This window comes from Taudactylus pleione, unplaced genomic scaffold, assembly GCF_031769625.1.
Source record: "Taudactylus pleione unplaced genomic scaffold, aTauple2 ptg000121l, whole genome shotgun sequence".
Classification (NCBI taxonomy): domain Eukaryota; kingdom Metazoa; phylum Chordata; class Amphibia; order Anura; family Myobatrachidae; genus Taudactylus; species Taudactylus pleione.
In genome coordinates, this window is record NW_028284523.1 from 10,174,689 (window position 1) to 10,190,722 (window position 16,034).

The 16,034-nt window shown below is 45.6% G+C and overlaps 2 protein-coding genes across 2 annotated transcripts in view; one reads left to right on the top strand and one right to left on the bottom strand.

Annotated features, from left to right (window-relative positions):
* The window catches only part of CDH23 (cadherin related 23), a 1,221,584-nt gene that overhangs the window by 379,248 nt on the left and 826,302 nt on the right, over nt 1-16,034 (bottom strand). The window lies entirely within an intron of this gene.
* The window catches only part of CUNH10orf105 (chromosome unknown C10orf105 homolog), a 52,996-nt gene continuing 39,743 nt past the window's right edge, over nt 2,782-16,034 (top strand). The window contains exon 1 of the mRNA XM_088472220.1: nt 2,782-2,856. The gene's annotated coding sequence lies outside the window, so the exon portion shown is untranslated. The remainder of the gene's footprint in view (nt 2,857-16,034) is intronic.

Genomic DNA, 16,034 nt, shown 5'->3' on the forward strand with positions numbered 1-16,034 from the left:
ATTTTCTCAAAGTGGGACATTAATTTAAGATAATATGTTTATTATGTGCACCCTAATATAACAAGAATGTACTAATGATATACAATAACAGATTCTGAATTACATGTAAGGTGTAAATGACACACAGGTTAAATTTAACTCCTAAATATTTTTTTTTCATAATTATCATATATTATAAAACACAGACATATTTTGCAGCACTATAGAACTTATTTCTACAATCCTTTTCTCTCATTTCATGAAAAATGTCCATAAAAGTATTTTAATGTAAATTCATTCAACACATTTCACTTAGTTATAATCAGTTAAGTTACTTCCTTTGTTGATTAAACAGGTAAGATTAAAAACAAAAAAAATACTTATGCCTATTTTGTTTTAATCTCACAAGCAATCATCCATGCACTAAATATCAATGAAATGCAGTAACAAAATATTGTATATTTACCTTTACAGCTAAGGAGACTAAAATATGTTCAGTGGAAGATGAGAATCTAGGGTGTCAGTTAATGTTTTTACATGTCAAACTGAGAAACAAAGTTCTAGTTTGTGTATATATATTAGGCCTAAACATGCTTATTTTTAATACTACATGGTACCTGTGAGACTGATAGGCATATACATCAATATGCCCCTAAAATGCCCCGATACTTTGGCATCCAACTTGCCATGAGATGCGGAGTTGGATACCATATTAGCTCCGAAAAGCAGCTGTACCTGCAATCAGTGGCATAACCAGGGCAGGTCGGCCGGGGCTCATGCCCTGGGTGCCGCCGGCAGCAGGCAAGGTCCAATAAAGTCAGTGTAGTGTGGACCGCAGCGAATGAGGTCCGCACTACACAACACACACACCGCCGCCGGCGCTGGGTAGTACACTCGTACTACCAAGCGGCTGTGTGTGTGTGTTTCAGCAGCCAATGAGAGTCAGACAGTCTCTCATTGGCTGCTGCATCCACTACCGAAGCCGGGCTGGAGCTCACTCATGAGCTCCACCTTTCGGCTCCCGTAGTGTGTGATGGTAGAGCCGTCATGACGTCTCTCCCATAGTACCAAGCGGGACGATGGAGGAGCGGAAAGCAGCGGGCACGGCAGGAGCGGGGATTCAGGTAAGTGATTTGTGTATGTTTGTTGTGTTATATATGTAAGGGGCACTACTGAGGGGAGGTGCTCCATTTTTCCGCTTGCCCTGGGCTCCAAATACCTAGTTATGCCACTGCCTGCAATCCCTAACACTGCCAATTCCTCCACTAATTAATAGCGGCAGAACTTTACACTGCATTTCATGAGTTCATGCATGCGCACTGCCGGAGGCATGCCATAGAGAGAATGGATTCCTCTTCCTACCAATAAGGAGGATCGTTGCTCAGGGAACGAACACCACCATATGTTCCAGTGGGAAAACTCTGAACTCTTAAAACTTTCGGTTTTCAGAGTTTGCTGACCATTGGGTGACCCTATCAGGCCCCTAAAAATGAATGAACCCATTAAGAAAAACATGCTGAAACTAGCATTTTCGCATATGTAATGGGTTCATTAGTGATGATGAGGCCCCTACATTTACAGGATTCAGTGATGCTATCCAGTGGAGCACTATGTAGGGGTGGAAGTAGTGCTAAGGGGCCTGGCAGATGTGGGGGCCCACTTGCTTAGTGCTGCTGTATATTCTTGTAAAGTTGCAATGATGCCAGTGGGCGTAATTTACTGGCACAATCATTGTCCTTAGAGGAAGCCATATACAAAGTGCAGAATGGCTGCTCTGCAGTGCCAAAACAGCTTTAGACTGCAATGGACCCCAATTTGTGCCAAGGCACACAGGTTTACAAAACAAGAGAGCTGCGTTTGCAGAGGCGCAACTACAGTATTTGCGCAGGGCAATGTGATCAGGTGGGCAGAGTAGCTACATCAGTGCTCATAACACGATAACTCTAGTAAGATAAATGGGTCGACAAAGAATAATTTATTTCAGTGGTGTTGCTTGCCATGTGCTGATATACACATGCAGGCTACCATTTTTCATTTACTAATAACTGTTGTAATATTCAACCATGTGACACCTTTAATTAATGTGGGATTTAACAGTACATAATCCATGGCTAAATGAATCTGCCCCTAAACATGCGTGCTGCTAGACCATTGTTAAAGGATACAAACATTTTAGTTTCACTGTAAACGTTATAACCAAAACTTATTAATATGTTGATGTATATCCGCAGTCTGAATACAACGCCCATTGTGTAGTAAAGCAGGACATATTATACACATCTTAACGATAAAGCTAAAGACAAAGTGTCGACACTGGAAATGTTAAATTAAACAAGTGTGGAAGAAAATGTACTTTGAGAGAAGCATATAAAGAGACTCTTTATGCAAAGCTTCGCACCATCTCTCTCTCCCCCTCCCCTTTAAAGCCCATCTCAACTTCACAACAACCTGAAGGCTGGCATTCACTGAACAAAATCCAGCTACCAGACTGTACCATGTAAACATCCCACAGGGGGAAATGAACTGTTTGGTAGTCGACATTAAACGTTATAAAAGGAATCAAGTCCAGAGATCACTACATTAAAACAATGGATTTGTACTATGCATATATGGTGTTGCACTGTATACTGCCTCTGATTATACTTGGAGTTAGTGATACAGAGATATTTAAGCAGCATTTGTGATTTGTTTCCATAAACGTTTTACTTTCTCTCCTTTGTCTGCATCACCCACTGCCCTCTCCTCCCTCTTGCTGCCTCTATCTTTCCATCCTCCCCCCCAGCAAAGTGCATCCAAGTTTGGGGAAAACAGGCATCCAGCAGTCACTAACAAAACCATGAGAGGACTGAACACTGGATAAGGGGAACCTACAATCAGGTATGAAAACTTGTTTTCTACCTTGTATTGTATTTGTAGATTGTTTGTTTTTTTAAGATGGGTTCAATGGTTGTAATTCAAATTAGATGCACTTGAAGTGAAACTCGCTGCAACCTGCTAACAGAGGGATTGGAGTTCAGTAGTAGACGACGATTGCACAGAATAGTATAAAGTCTGCTGCACCTCACACTTTATATCAGCGAGTTCACAATTCATGACATGAGGTAATGACACCACGCTATGTATATGTTTTTACTGATAAACCTATAGAAATGTAGTGACCGCTATCGTTTATACTAACACTTTTCTTCTGCAATATGAAAGCAATAAATGGAGGCTCAAGATTGCTAAAAGGAGGCACATGTAATACATTACTGTAGCTTCAGGAGAGATCCCTATATTTACTTGTATCTATATATTTTTTAAGCATGGGGGGAAATGTGGCAATAAATGTAGTGACAATAAGAAACCCACGTGACACTCACATTGTAGTGACAATAAGAAACCCATGTGACACTCACAATAAGGCAAGTGCCACATGTTGCAATTTTTGAAAATCATCCAAATGTGCCGCCTATAATCCCTTCCAGGTCTCTGGGTGACACCTCATCTGTGTGTCAGAGCTTTCCTGCTTCCTATTTCTCACAGCAGCTTAATCAGTCCTAAAAATGAATGTGAAAATAAAAATGGCTGAATACTGGATAGTACTGACCACTATCTGCTATTGCCAATACTGAATTATTTATTTCTAACAAGTGCTTGCACCTGCAGCTAAATATGCTACTCCTATGTATACAAATGATCTAACATATACAAAAGAAAAGTCAGAATCCGCGAAAAAGTATCACGGATGACATCATTTTGCCAGGCAGAAAAGTATCGTCGTATTCATTTGCAAAGACTTTTCGCGTACGCGGAAAATCAGTGCAATGTAATTGTCGAAAAAGTTTCGCCTATGAATAACAGGTGGAACTAAAGTGCAGAATTGCGGTTTTGGGGTGCAAGGTGTGAAAACCTCTCTGCACACTTGGGACAGCCCCCCAAAGGAAAATTGCATAAAAAAAATCCCTAAAAAAAAGTGAGGAACACCCCAAAAAATGACTTTGAAAATGGGGGTGAAAAAGTACAATGTGGGGGTACACAGATAAAAGTAGCGACATAGACTTTTGGGGGGTCTGCAAGTATGGGGGAGGTATTTTTTTGATTGCAGGTGCTTGCTAAAGGTGCATTTTTGCTGTCACTTAAAACTTCACTGTAGCCATTTTAAACCATGCTTGCACCCATTTTCAAGTACCCCAAATTTGAGAGGACTACTTATTTTCTCGAAAAAATACTGCTTAATGCTATTCTTCACCACTTGTGCAAACATGCTATATAGAGGCAATTGAAAGCACTTAAGTACCCCAAATAGCTCCAGGGGGGCTAATCGGCGACATCTATACCGATCCCCAATGTTAGTGCATCTTATGGGGGTGTTAGGCTGATTTCCCCATTTCTAAAAGCACTTTTCACGTGTTTGAGTTTCGCTGGGACCTTTGGAATTGAATACGGCGAATAGCGGGGGCGCACACAAAATTTTTTCGTGTCCAAAACACGCGATGCAAGCGAAAAGTCCGCCAGGTGGAAAAGTATCGCGGGTGCAAAACTAATTGAATAAGTAGGTTATTATTTACTGTTATTATGGACCTACCATTAGCTGAGTTGCTAGCTGTGGTGGCCAGTGTTTACTCCCCCCAGTCTCTCTCTCCCTTCCTGTTTTAATCCATCTCTGGCTCTCCACATCCACCCACCCCCGTACCCTGCCTTTCTCTTTTATCCATGTTCACCCATCTTTCTCTCCCACGGTTTCTATCCCCCTCTCCTCCTCCTATCCCCAAGCTCTCTTCCCAGCTTGATCATTGATACAACCAATATATCATTGTGACCATCATACTTGAATATCACTATAATAATGTTGGAAGCACAAGATTTGTCACCACATCAGCCATGAGGTGACAAGTGCAGAGACTACAGAGACTCTAGTCAGAGCAGGGAGACCTGTGTCTGACCTGCCAGTTCTGGGTGCTGACTTGCAGGACAGCTGAAGGTGGGACTGCTGTCAGGAAAGGTGGGAAGTGGGACTGGATATGTGACCATTTAGGTGTGAGGAAACGTGGCAGGGGGCTGTGCCCTGTTAGGCAGCCAGTGAGAGCTGTGAGGGGAGGTGACAGCTGTTGCTCACATAGTGAGTTTTGAACTATGTATACAGTATGTTAAAAAAAAGCCCAAAATCAAGCAAGTTGCCCATGACTAGTGTACAACAATAATTATTTATTTGAATATTTTCATTTTCCAAAATCAATTAAACAATATTAATACAATTGCTTGTCTAAAAGGAGGAAGTTTCTTCCAGGAAACAGCAATGACATATTACCTGGCATAGCCAATACTTTTAATATGAAATAAAAAAAAATAGGTTTCATACCTACTAGAAAGAAAGCCATCCAAGCATCAAATCTGTAATGACTTTTGGCCGCATAAGTGTTCAGAGCAAATAAAGAAAAATGGGCTTTTCGAAATCCCAACTAGGACAGTACAGACCAATCGACAGTGGCAGAACAGAACCGAAAGCAGAAACCAATGTCTAAGTCACAGGTTCTCAAACTCGGTCCTCAGGAACTCAAACAGTGCATGTTTTGCAGGTCTACTCACAGAATCACAAGTGAAATAATTAGCTCCACCTGTGGATCTTTTAAAATGTGTCAGTGAGTAATGAATACACCTGTGCTCCTGCTGGGTGACCTGGAAAATGTGACCTGTGTGGGGTCCTGAGGACCGAGTTTGAGAACCACTGGTCTAAGTAACTGAGTACATGGAATAATGTAGACCACAGGTTATCAAACTCAGTCCTCAGGACCCTAAACAGTGTATGTTTTCCAGGTCTCCTCACAGAATCACAAGTGAAATAATTAGCTCCACCTGTGGATCTTTTAAAATGTGTCAGTGAGTAATGAATACACCTGTACACCTGCTGGGTGACCTGGAAAACGTGCACTGTGTGGGGTCCTGAGGACAGAGTTTGAGAACCACTGATGTAGACATTAATGAAAATACTACTACTAATATATGATACTATTAGCCCAGTCTTGGGTTCATCTAATTCCCAAACATATGCACAATAATGGAAAGGTGTCAGGACACACAGTGTATCACAGTTCTGTATGGGGATGCTGTTTTGGAGATTTTAGTCTGCTGTTGTGGTGTATTATTTAGGGTACACACAGCTGTTAGTGATGACCAATTATTTGGGTATTTAAACTGTGTACAGCCACAAGGCATTTGTTTCCTTTCTGATACATTACTAGAAAATGGGGAAGTCTTGACAAATGCTCTTTCGGGGACCAAAACAGCAAAAGTTCTGCTCAGCTCTCTTAAATATAAACAATACAAAAGGAGTGGGCGCTAAAACAGACTCAGTTTAAAAATAATCAATTTATTATATATAATAATTATTCCATAGCCATAGAATTGAATACACACTTCCACCAGCAAGGTGCTCACTCCAAGGGCTCACAGAATGCCTGCAGTCATTAATATAAGTCCAGTAAAAGAGGGCACACTTATCAAAAGACAATGGGGGAGATGTATGAAGCCCAGAAACGGTATCAGCGCACGTTAAGTGCGCTGATACCGTTTCTCCCTGATGTATGATCGGGGGTCTGGGCGGTAAATGACAGGGGCGTCATTATCGGCGCGGCTATCTACAAGATAGCAGTGCCGACAGCCTGGGCTATGAACGAACGGTCAGATCGTCTGACCGTTCGGCCGGCTGTAGCTGTCGTTATCGACAGCTACAGTCAGGCGCTAGCCTATCCCCACAGCAGGGACAGCGCTGTCCCTGCTGTGGCGGCTACTGGCTCCAGGGCTGCACGCGGGGATCTCGCGATACTTGCGAGATCCCGCGCATGCTCATTGGAGCCGGCAGGGCCTGACACACATCGCATCAGCACTAGGCTGATGCGATGTGGTCTGTAGCGGGTAGCGCCAGAGGGGGGAGTTAACGCTCCCCCTCTCCGGCCGGTGAGATGTTCACACATCTCACCGGTAGTGCCTCCTGCTTCGCCTCGGTAAAGAGGCGAAGCAGGAAGCGTTATAGCGGCACTTAACGTGCCACTATAATACATCTACCCCAGTGTTAGAAAAACACGATTCTTTTTAATGTTTTAACAGACAGGACATCTTCATCACCACCCAGTTGTAGGATAAGTTTAACTCCTGGCACATGTTGATATAATGCCAGTCAGATAACACTGCAGTCAAGAAACATTCTCCAACAATGAAACACGGTATCAGTACCACAGATTAGCACACCGACTAAAGTATCAGCAAAAAATCCATCATATTGATTGCATCAATCTTATTATACTCATGTAGTCTGTCGACCTCAGTCCCCTTAATCTTGGGCCGTTAAAGACCTGCAGCATAACCACTCCACTCAGATGCGACAGGTGGAGTGGTTATGCCCACGTGCTCATTGTAGACACTTTCTGCGTTGGACAGGTCTGCATGGGCACTCTGCCTGATCTTTAGCTACACAGCCCCATATGCAGCAATCTGCAATGCACTGTGTGATCTTAAAACTTTCTATCATAGCCAGCATGAATTTATTCAGCATTTTGTGCTACAGTAACTCTTCTGTGGGATTGGAACAGACAGCCTAGCCTTCACTCCCCACACGCAACAATGAGCTGTGGGCATCCATGACCCTGTCGCTAGTTCACTGGTTGTTCTTCCATGGACCACTTTTGGTAGGTACTAACCACAGCATGCCAGGAACATGCCACAAGACCATCCATTTGATAGCTCCAGGAGCTCCCTCCTGGGGCTATGCAATTGAATTCTGCCCCCAGTGGATTTAATATTATGGATGATCGGTATATATATTGGGGATACGTTTAGGAAGCCGGCGGCCACAATCCCGACCGCCGGCTTCCCGAATCCTCTATCCCGCCTAGGGTTAAATGACAGGCGTCTAAAATCTAGACTCCTGTCATTTTCCTGACGTCGGGAGACAGGTGCCTGGCATCCCGATCAAAGGTGTGTGAAGTGGACGCTCTTGGACCCAGGGGATGGTGTGCACCACACATCCAGCACCCATTATAGATATGCCATGGTATGATTTATGTCTGACCGTGTGGCCAGCTGGGATGGATGTCATCATCATGCTTTCATGATGATGGGCCTATATTTATTTGGACCTGGACCTTCAGTCCCATTCGCTCCATTGTAAATTCTACATGTTTGGTACTACCTTAAAACAAATATGAATACAGTCCAAGCGAGCACTTTCTAACTCATTAATCTATCTATTCTCTGTACAAGTAAAATATGAATACTGCAGAAAACGGGAAGAAATTCAGGCATAATACTTTCTAGTTTTGGCAAAGAGACATTATTTATAAATAGTTTTTTGAAAGTGACAGTAGGAAGCTGTTCACCTAAAGGTCTTATTGTATAACAGAGTGTACATTACTAATTAATTTGCTATAGTAACAATGTAGAAGTAGATTGTTAAAAACCCTGTAACTGTGTTGATCACACACCATTTATCTTCCCCAAATCTAAACAAGTACAGCCTTTTCTGAAGATAGCAGGTTGCCGAATGGACATCATGCCAGCAGATGGCGCACTACTCTAGTTTACCAACAAGTACCTAAATTATCTTCCTTATAAACACAGGATGACAAAATTGCTATTTTTCATTATGCTTTAGAAAATGCAACCTAATGATAACATGAAATGCTGCTACATTGTGAAAAAGGAGTCTATTTTTCAAGAGAGCTCTAATCCTGGTAACAAAGCCGATTTATAAATTTTTCACAGAATAAAGGATCTTTTTTTTTTTTTTTTAATTGTTTAAAACCAGACATAGTGACTGGACGACAACTTAGATCCTTGTTAATTATTGCTACTTCACCAGCTAAATGTACTGCACATGATGGTCATCACCAGTTGAAAGCCGTTGATGTATTTTGCATAATTAAATTAAGCCCTATCATCTGCTCCTTTATAAAGGTGGCAAAAACCCTTTCACCTTTTTATTTATGAGCACACATATGTAAAGCATTAACACCACAGGCCAAATGTAAAAGGGTGGAAGTTTAAAAAAATTGAGAGTTTAGCAGTAAACTCTCACACCATTACATTTGTCGAGTTGTATCTTCAAAATGGGAAAACATCTGCATGAGAGTTCATACTGTATCATGAGAGTTTTTTTGAGTCTGCATGTTCTCGGACTCTATTATATTGGCCGAGTTTAAGTGTGAGAGATTTCTCTCACATTTTCTAAACTCTCACCCTATTACATTTGGCCCATATGTCTAAAAATAACTATTGATTATTTTAAAAAAAAAATTAATAGAGATCTTTTTAAACAAAAAGAGGATTTTTGGTACTTACGTTGAATCCTTTTCTCGGAGTCAGGCTGGGGGACACTGGACCATGGGGTTGTAGGTGGGAAGGTGTGGATTTGGCACTAAACACTGAAATCTATAACTCATCCCCTCTGCAACCCCTGACTCCAGTACAACTTCAAAAGTGCCTGGTAAGGAGAAGCAATATTCAATGACACGGTTACACCAAAAAATAACGAAACTGACAGTCAATTATTAATCATAACTCAGTACTACTGAGCATGAGGGAGGGAACGCAGTGTCCCCCAGCCTGACTCAGAGAAAAGGATTCAACGGTAAGTACCAAAAATCCTCTTTTCTCTTTCTTCAAGGCCGAGGGACACTGGACCATGGGACTTTCAAAAGCCACCCCCAGGGGAGGGAACGCTCAGGCTGCCTGCCCGGAGATCTGTACGAACCCAGAGGGTGCCGCCAGAGGCAAGAAACCTGAACGCTAAAATGAGCAAACGTGCGGACAGGATACCAGAGAACTGTACAACGGACTGTGCTGCTGGTCTTGGGTCGCACTGCCTCTAAGAAAACAGATGCCCTGACATCCGGTCTGGTGGCGGTCGCCCCGCTCCAGAAGAGGCATGAGTGATGCACGAGAGGATCCAGTACGCAAGGGTCTGCTGAGTAGCCAGTCAACCCCCTAATGCGCTACAAAAGCTGCCACAGAGAACAGTGTGGGGTTCAGCCCAGCTAGCAAAGCCATCTCATCCTAGTTCCAGGAAGCCGCCGAAGGACAAAAGATCAGAAAGACAACCTCCTGTTGGAAGAAAGGCCGGAACAAGAGTCGGCCTGTGTAAAAAACTGTACAGAGCACCACACCATCCTCCTGGTAGAGGAGAAAGGAAGGTGACTTGGGAATGCCAACACAAAACCATGCCAACTGAAGGCAATAGCCATAAGGAAGACCAGCTCAGAAGCAACCAACCGAAGATCAACTGAACGCTCCAACACCCATGCTGCCTGTGTGAGTTCCGATATGACCAAAAATAAAGCCAGAGTCCACGGCACCACCTGCAGATGAAACAGGGTCTGAATACGCAGCATACCTAGTAAAAAGGAATTGGACCTTCGGAAAAAAAGGCCACACGCCGCCGGAAATAAAGTGGCCGGGCCAAAGCCGGTATAGTCACAAATATAAGTAGTCAACCTGCCTCCAAAACCCTGCGAAGAAGGCCAAGGAACGCGAGAAGTGAAAACTTGTAATCCACCCCTACAAAAAATTCCCAATTCAGAGGAAACGAGATATATAAGCTTTCCAACCCCTGGTCACCAAGACCAGATCGGGAAAACCAACGGAGGAAGGTCACTGTGTAGAAACAATGAACCATGTAGCAGCAGGACTGGTGAAGTGGAAGACAAAATCCAGGACATACTGACTGCCTGAGAACGGCCCCACATCATGACAGTGGAGCCAGCCTGGAGCCTCCAGGATTACACGTATATGGGAAGGCTTTACGCACCTGGAGAACCGTAGGAAACAGTGGGGATGGCAGAACCGACGCGCTAGCCGAAACTTGCACGGAACAGTCAAGGCATTCCCTGCAGAACCAGCAGATACCCTGTTCACAGACAACTCTGTGAAGTCTTGAAGACGTGCCGAGAGGCCCTAAGATCGTCTCGCTGAAGACCTAACCAAATGAACGCTGCATAGCGAGACCACTGCCCTGGGAGGGAGTCTGCTGTCCCCTATCACATTACAGGCATTATTACTGCTGAGAGTGTCAGCGCTCTAGGGCTCCTCTGGATGACTTATATTTGCCACTGTGCAGTTGTTTGACCGACTGCAAACCTGCTGGCCACCAAGAGAGGCAGAACAATGGCTTTGTGCTTGAGCCGTTGTGGACAGCTACCCAATGGCCCTAGAGCCATAAAGGCAATGTCACGGCCCCATAGTCCAGGAGTCTTATGTCCGTGGGTACCACAAGCCCATCCAGGTGAGACCCAGGAACGAACCTAGAGGAGAATACTGGAAAACAGTCACCGAATGAGAGTGAGGAGTGTTTTCGAACCACCCCAGCAACCTAGACTAGAGGGGTACCGAGCAACCCTTACAAGGCTGGAGACGTACCCAATGGAACTCCAGCGCGTGACCCTAAGTGGAGACTCTCATATACAAAAAGCAAATGCTCCACAAGAGCGACGGACAAGGCACCCACAGAATGGGTGAGACCAAGGTCAGTAAGTGTCGTGCACTGGCCACACCAAGCGACAAAACCCCGCTGGAGAGAAATGTCAAAAGCCACTTTCAGAGCTGAAGGTGCCAACAAGAAAACAGGGGAGGCCCTGCTATGTTGTGAAATCAGTGACCTAGGAAGGTTCGTAACTGTTAAGCCCAATTATACGTCACAAACTGAAACCCTTCCATGTGCAATATGCGTGGTATCACTGTTCATAGTCTGATGCAAACCCAAGGAGCCTGGGCTCTACCGAACGGTAGGACCCAGACTGGACAGATTCAATCAATGACTGAGGAAGAAAGACAACCTGCCATAAACGATGAGGGTATGCGTTCCATACACAGAGCGGGTATGAGTTGGCCTCCCTGCTATGGGCTCTGAATGAAACTACCCACCCCGTGGAGTTCGAGACACGAAAATCCAAGGTCGGCCCGGAAAAACCCAACCAGCAAACGAACCAGAAAGGATCCAGAAAACTTTGTTCAAGTCCTGCGGCAGGACTGGAACAAAAACGCCGGTCAAGGTGGTGGCACCCTAGCCATGATGCCTAGCACACAGATGCCTCAAAACGTCACTCAGTGGTCAGTGAACTCACCATTTCACCTGTACTGGGTATAAAAGATACCTCATGAGGCACAAGGCTACCCTAGAACCCTGACTCCAAAACGGCGATGGTACCAGAAAAACCTGTGGCAGACAGAAAAGAGAAGCATACTCTTGGAAAAAACAAACCCCTCTGGAGGGGACCGCTGCCGGAAGAAAAAAATATTTTTCTGAACCTGTGGGGAACATGGCAACCAGTACTGGCACAGAAAGAATGTTCCCACCCAACTGAAAATATTGTAAGGAACATTCTGGTATAAGTGCCAAAAGCCCCTCAGCTATCTGTCTTGCATGGCTTCCCACACAGAGGGCCTGATTCAGAGCCGGACGCTCTTTCAGAGCGCTTGCTCTGAATCAGTGCCCGCCTATTGTATTTTTAGAGCAGCCTCCTCGCCGATCGTATAGCTGTGGGTGACCACCCACAGCTATAGCGAGCGGCCAGTAAGATGGTCGCGATGGTCAAGACCATTGCGACCATCGGGCTTGCGACGAGACCCATGTGGTAGGGTCTTGTTGCCGCAAGCCCTGGAGTGCTTTTGGCTCTATCACAGCTGAAAGCACTCCCACTGACATCACTTGTGATGTCAGTGGGGCCGGCCCCAGACGGTAGACGTTCCCATGGGAACGCCTCCGTCTGGCCAGCCATGCCCCCGGCCCACCAAAGGGGGCGTGCTGTCACTCAACATCGACAGCATGCCCCCTTTGTAGCGAGACCCGGAGCGACGATTTGCACGTTGCTATCCGGGTCTCGTGCATGCGCACGACGGAGCCGCCTCTGTCGTGCGCATGCATACTGGGCCAACATTGACCCGCTTGCAAGCGCTCAGCGCTCACGAGCGGGTCTGAATCAGGCCCAGAGTCTCTAGACAAGTGATATTTGGAGTGTGTGAGAAAACCAGAATACCACAGGGAGAACATACAAACTCCACACAGCCAGGACCAAAGTGGGAACCGAACCCACAGCCTCGGCGCTGTGAGGCAGGAATGCTAACCACTACACTATCTATGCTGCCCCACGAAAATTGCTCCCCCCAACCGGCAGGAAATCCCAGGGCGAACCATTGTAAATTCTTTGGACAAGCTCGTCAGCCGAAGTGACCATAGTAGACACCAATTATGTCAAGGCTCGCCAAGCCAGAGTCATGTCCCCCGAACATATGAGAATAGACAGGAGACAACCCTCCAAGGGTTAGCTAGTAGATCCCTAAAAGATGTTGCATGTGTTGAGGGAAAAGACTGCCGCAGCGAGAACAGTGGCATGTGCTTCCACCTGGGTACCTAAGTCGTTAAAAGCAAATGTGCAAGGAATGATTACCTCGAAATCTGGCATCTCCTAGGCCTCCCTGATGAGACTGGAGAGAGAATCGCCGAAGTCCCCACATAATCTCTCCACTACATTCATCTCGGCCACCCATATTAAACTCACCTTCTCGCTGCAGCAACCCAAATAATCTAATTCACATTTCTCCCACAAACACTGTCCCTCTATCCTGTGCCCTCTAGAATGCTAGATCAGTATGTAACAAACTCGTACCCACCCATGACCTTTTCATCTCTAAAAACTTGCATCTCCTAGCCATTACTGAAACCTGGATTTCACCCTCTGACACCACTTCCCCTGCTGCTCTCTCCTCTGGGGGTCTCATCTTCTCTCATACCCCTCGGCCTGGGGGTCGCCATGGTGGTGGGGTAGGGGTCCTTCTATCCCCCGGTTACTCCTACCATCTGAACCATCTCTTACTTTCTCTACATTTGAGGTTCATGCTATATGCCTCTTCCAACCAGTTCACCTTAGAGTAGCTGTTATTTACCGTCCCCCTGGCCCTCCTTCCAAATTCATTGACAACTTCGCTTCCTGGCTTCCTCACATTCTCTCCTCTGACCTTCCCTCTATTATCCTAGGTGACTTCAATATTCCTATTGATATCCCCACAGAAGCCTCTGCCTCCAAACTCCTCACCCTCATGTCTTCATTTGGTCTCTCCCAATGGAACTCCTCACCCTCCCATGTGAGTGGGCATTCGCTTGACCTGGTCTTTACACATCGTTGTGATATTTCTGATTACTCCAATTCTCCATTCCCCCTCTCAGACCATCACCTTCTCTCTTTTAACCTATCCCTCTCTCCTTCCCTTCCTCTACCTCCTTTGGCCACTATCACTAAGCGTAACATTGATGCTATTGACACCATTTCTTTTTCTTCCCAGCTTGACTCACTTCTCTCCCCTATCCTCTCTCTCTCTTGCCCTGAACAAGCCATTTCTCTATACAATACCTCCCTTACTTCTGCTCTGGACTCTGTTGCACCGGCGATCACTATTCACCCCCGCAGGTTTACACCTCAACCCTGGCATTCCAAATGCACCAGATACCTGCAAAAGTGTTCGCAAACTGCCGAGCGACAGTGGAGAAGATCACGCTCTAAGGCTGATTTTCTCCATTTCAAATTTATGCTCTCATCATACAGTGCTGCCCTTTCCCTTTCTAAACAGTCATACTTCAAGAACCTCATCTCCTCTCAGTCCTCAAATCCTCAACGTCTCTTCACCACCTTCAACTCCCTCCTCGCCTCCCCTCCTTGCTCTCTGCCCTTGATTTTGCTACCTACTTTACATCTAAAATTGACTCCATACGTCAGGACATCATATCCCACCAGTCCCCCTGCCATCCACCTCCTCTCTTCCCAGATCACTCCTCTCCTTCAATTTTACCGACTCTAACTTTCTTGTCCCTCATCCAGTCCTCCCCCCCTTCCACTTCCCCCCTTGACCCTATCCCTTCATGTCTCCTCCGCTACCTCTCTCCTTCTGCCTGCTCCCATCTTGCCCACCATCTTGACTTCAAAGTCCATAGGGGCTGGCTGGACTGTGTTGTGCAGTCAGTTCTCCATAGGGGCTGTGTCCACTCCAAAGTCCTGTGCAGTGTCCCAGTCCTAAAGGGGTGCTGTAGTGTTGTCCAGGGGTTGCTCTGTCCATCAGGGGTGCTCCCCCCAAGTGCTAAAAAAATAATATATTTTCTGTGTTTGTGAATTGTGTGCGCAGTAGCCGCACGTGCATCAACAAAGTAGTGCCAAGCGTGCGCCTGTGTCATAAGTAAAGGGCCGGCTGGCTTGACCGTTAAGGGTGCTGTAACCCCCGAAAGTACACTCCAGTCCAAACCAAAAAAAAAATTATTTGCTGTGTTTGTGAATTGTGTGCGCAGTAGCCGCACGTGCATCAACAAAGTAGTGCCAAGCGTGCGCCTGTGTCATAAGTAAAGGGCCGGCTGGCTTGACCGTTAAGGGTGCTGTAACCCCCGAAAGTACACTCCAGTCCAAACCAAAAAAAAAATTATTTTCTGTGTTTGTGAATTGTGTGCGCAGTAGCCGCACGTGCATCAACAAAGTAGTGCCAAGCGTGCGCCTGTGTCATAAGTAAAGGGCCGGCTGGCTTGACCGTTAAGGGTGCTGTAACCCCCGAAAGTACACTCCAGTCCAAACCAAAAAAAAATTATTTTCTGTGTTTGTGAATTGTGTGCGCAGTAGCCGCACGTGCATCAACAAAGTAGTGCCAAGCGTGCGCCTGTGTCATAAGTAAAGGGCCGGCTGGCTTGACCGTTAAGGGTGCTGTAACCCCCGAAAGTACACTCCAGTCCAAACCAAAAAAAAAATTATTTTCTGTGTTTGTGAATTGTGTGCGCAGTAGCCGCACGTGCATCAACAAAGTAGTGCCAAGCGTGCGCCTGTGTCATAAGTAAAGGGCCGGCTGGCTTGACCGTTAAGGGTGCTGTAACCCCCGAAAGTACACTCCAGTCCAAACCAAAAAAAAATTATTTTCTGTGTTTGTGAATTGTGTGCGCAGTAGCCGCACGTGCATCAACAAAGTAGTGCCAAGCGTGCGCCTGTGTCATAAGTAAAGGGCCGGCTGGCTTGACCGTTAAAGGGTGCTGTAACCCCCGAAAGTACACTCCAGTCCAA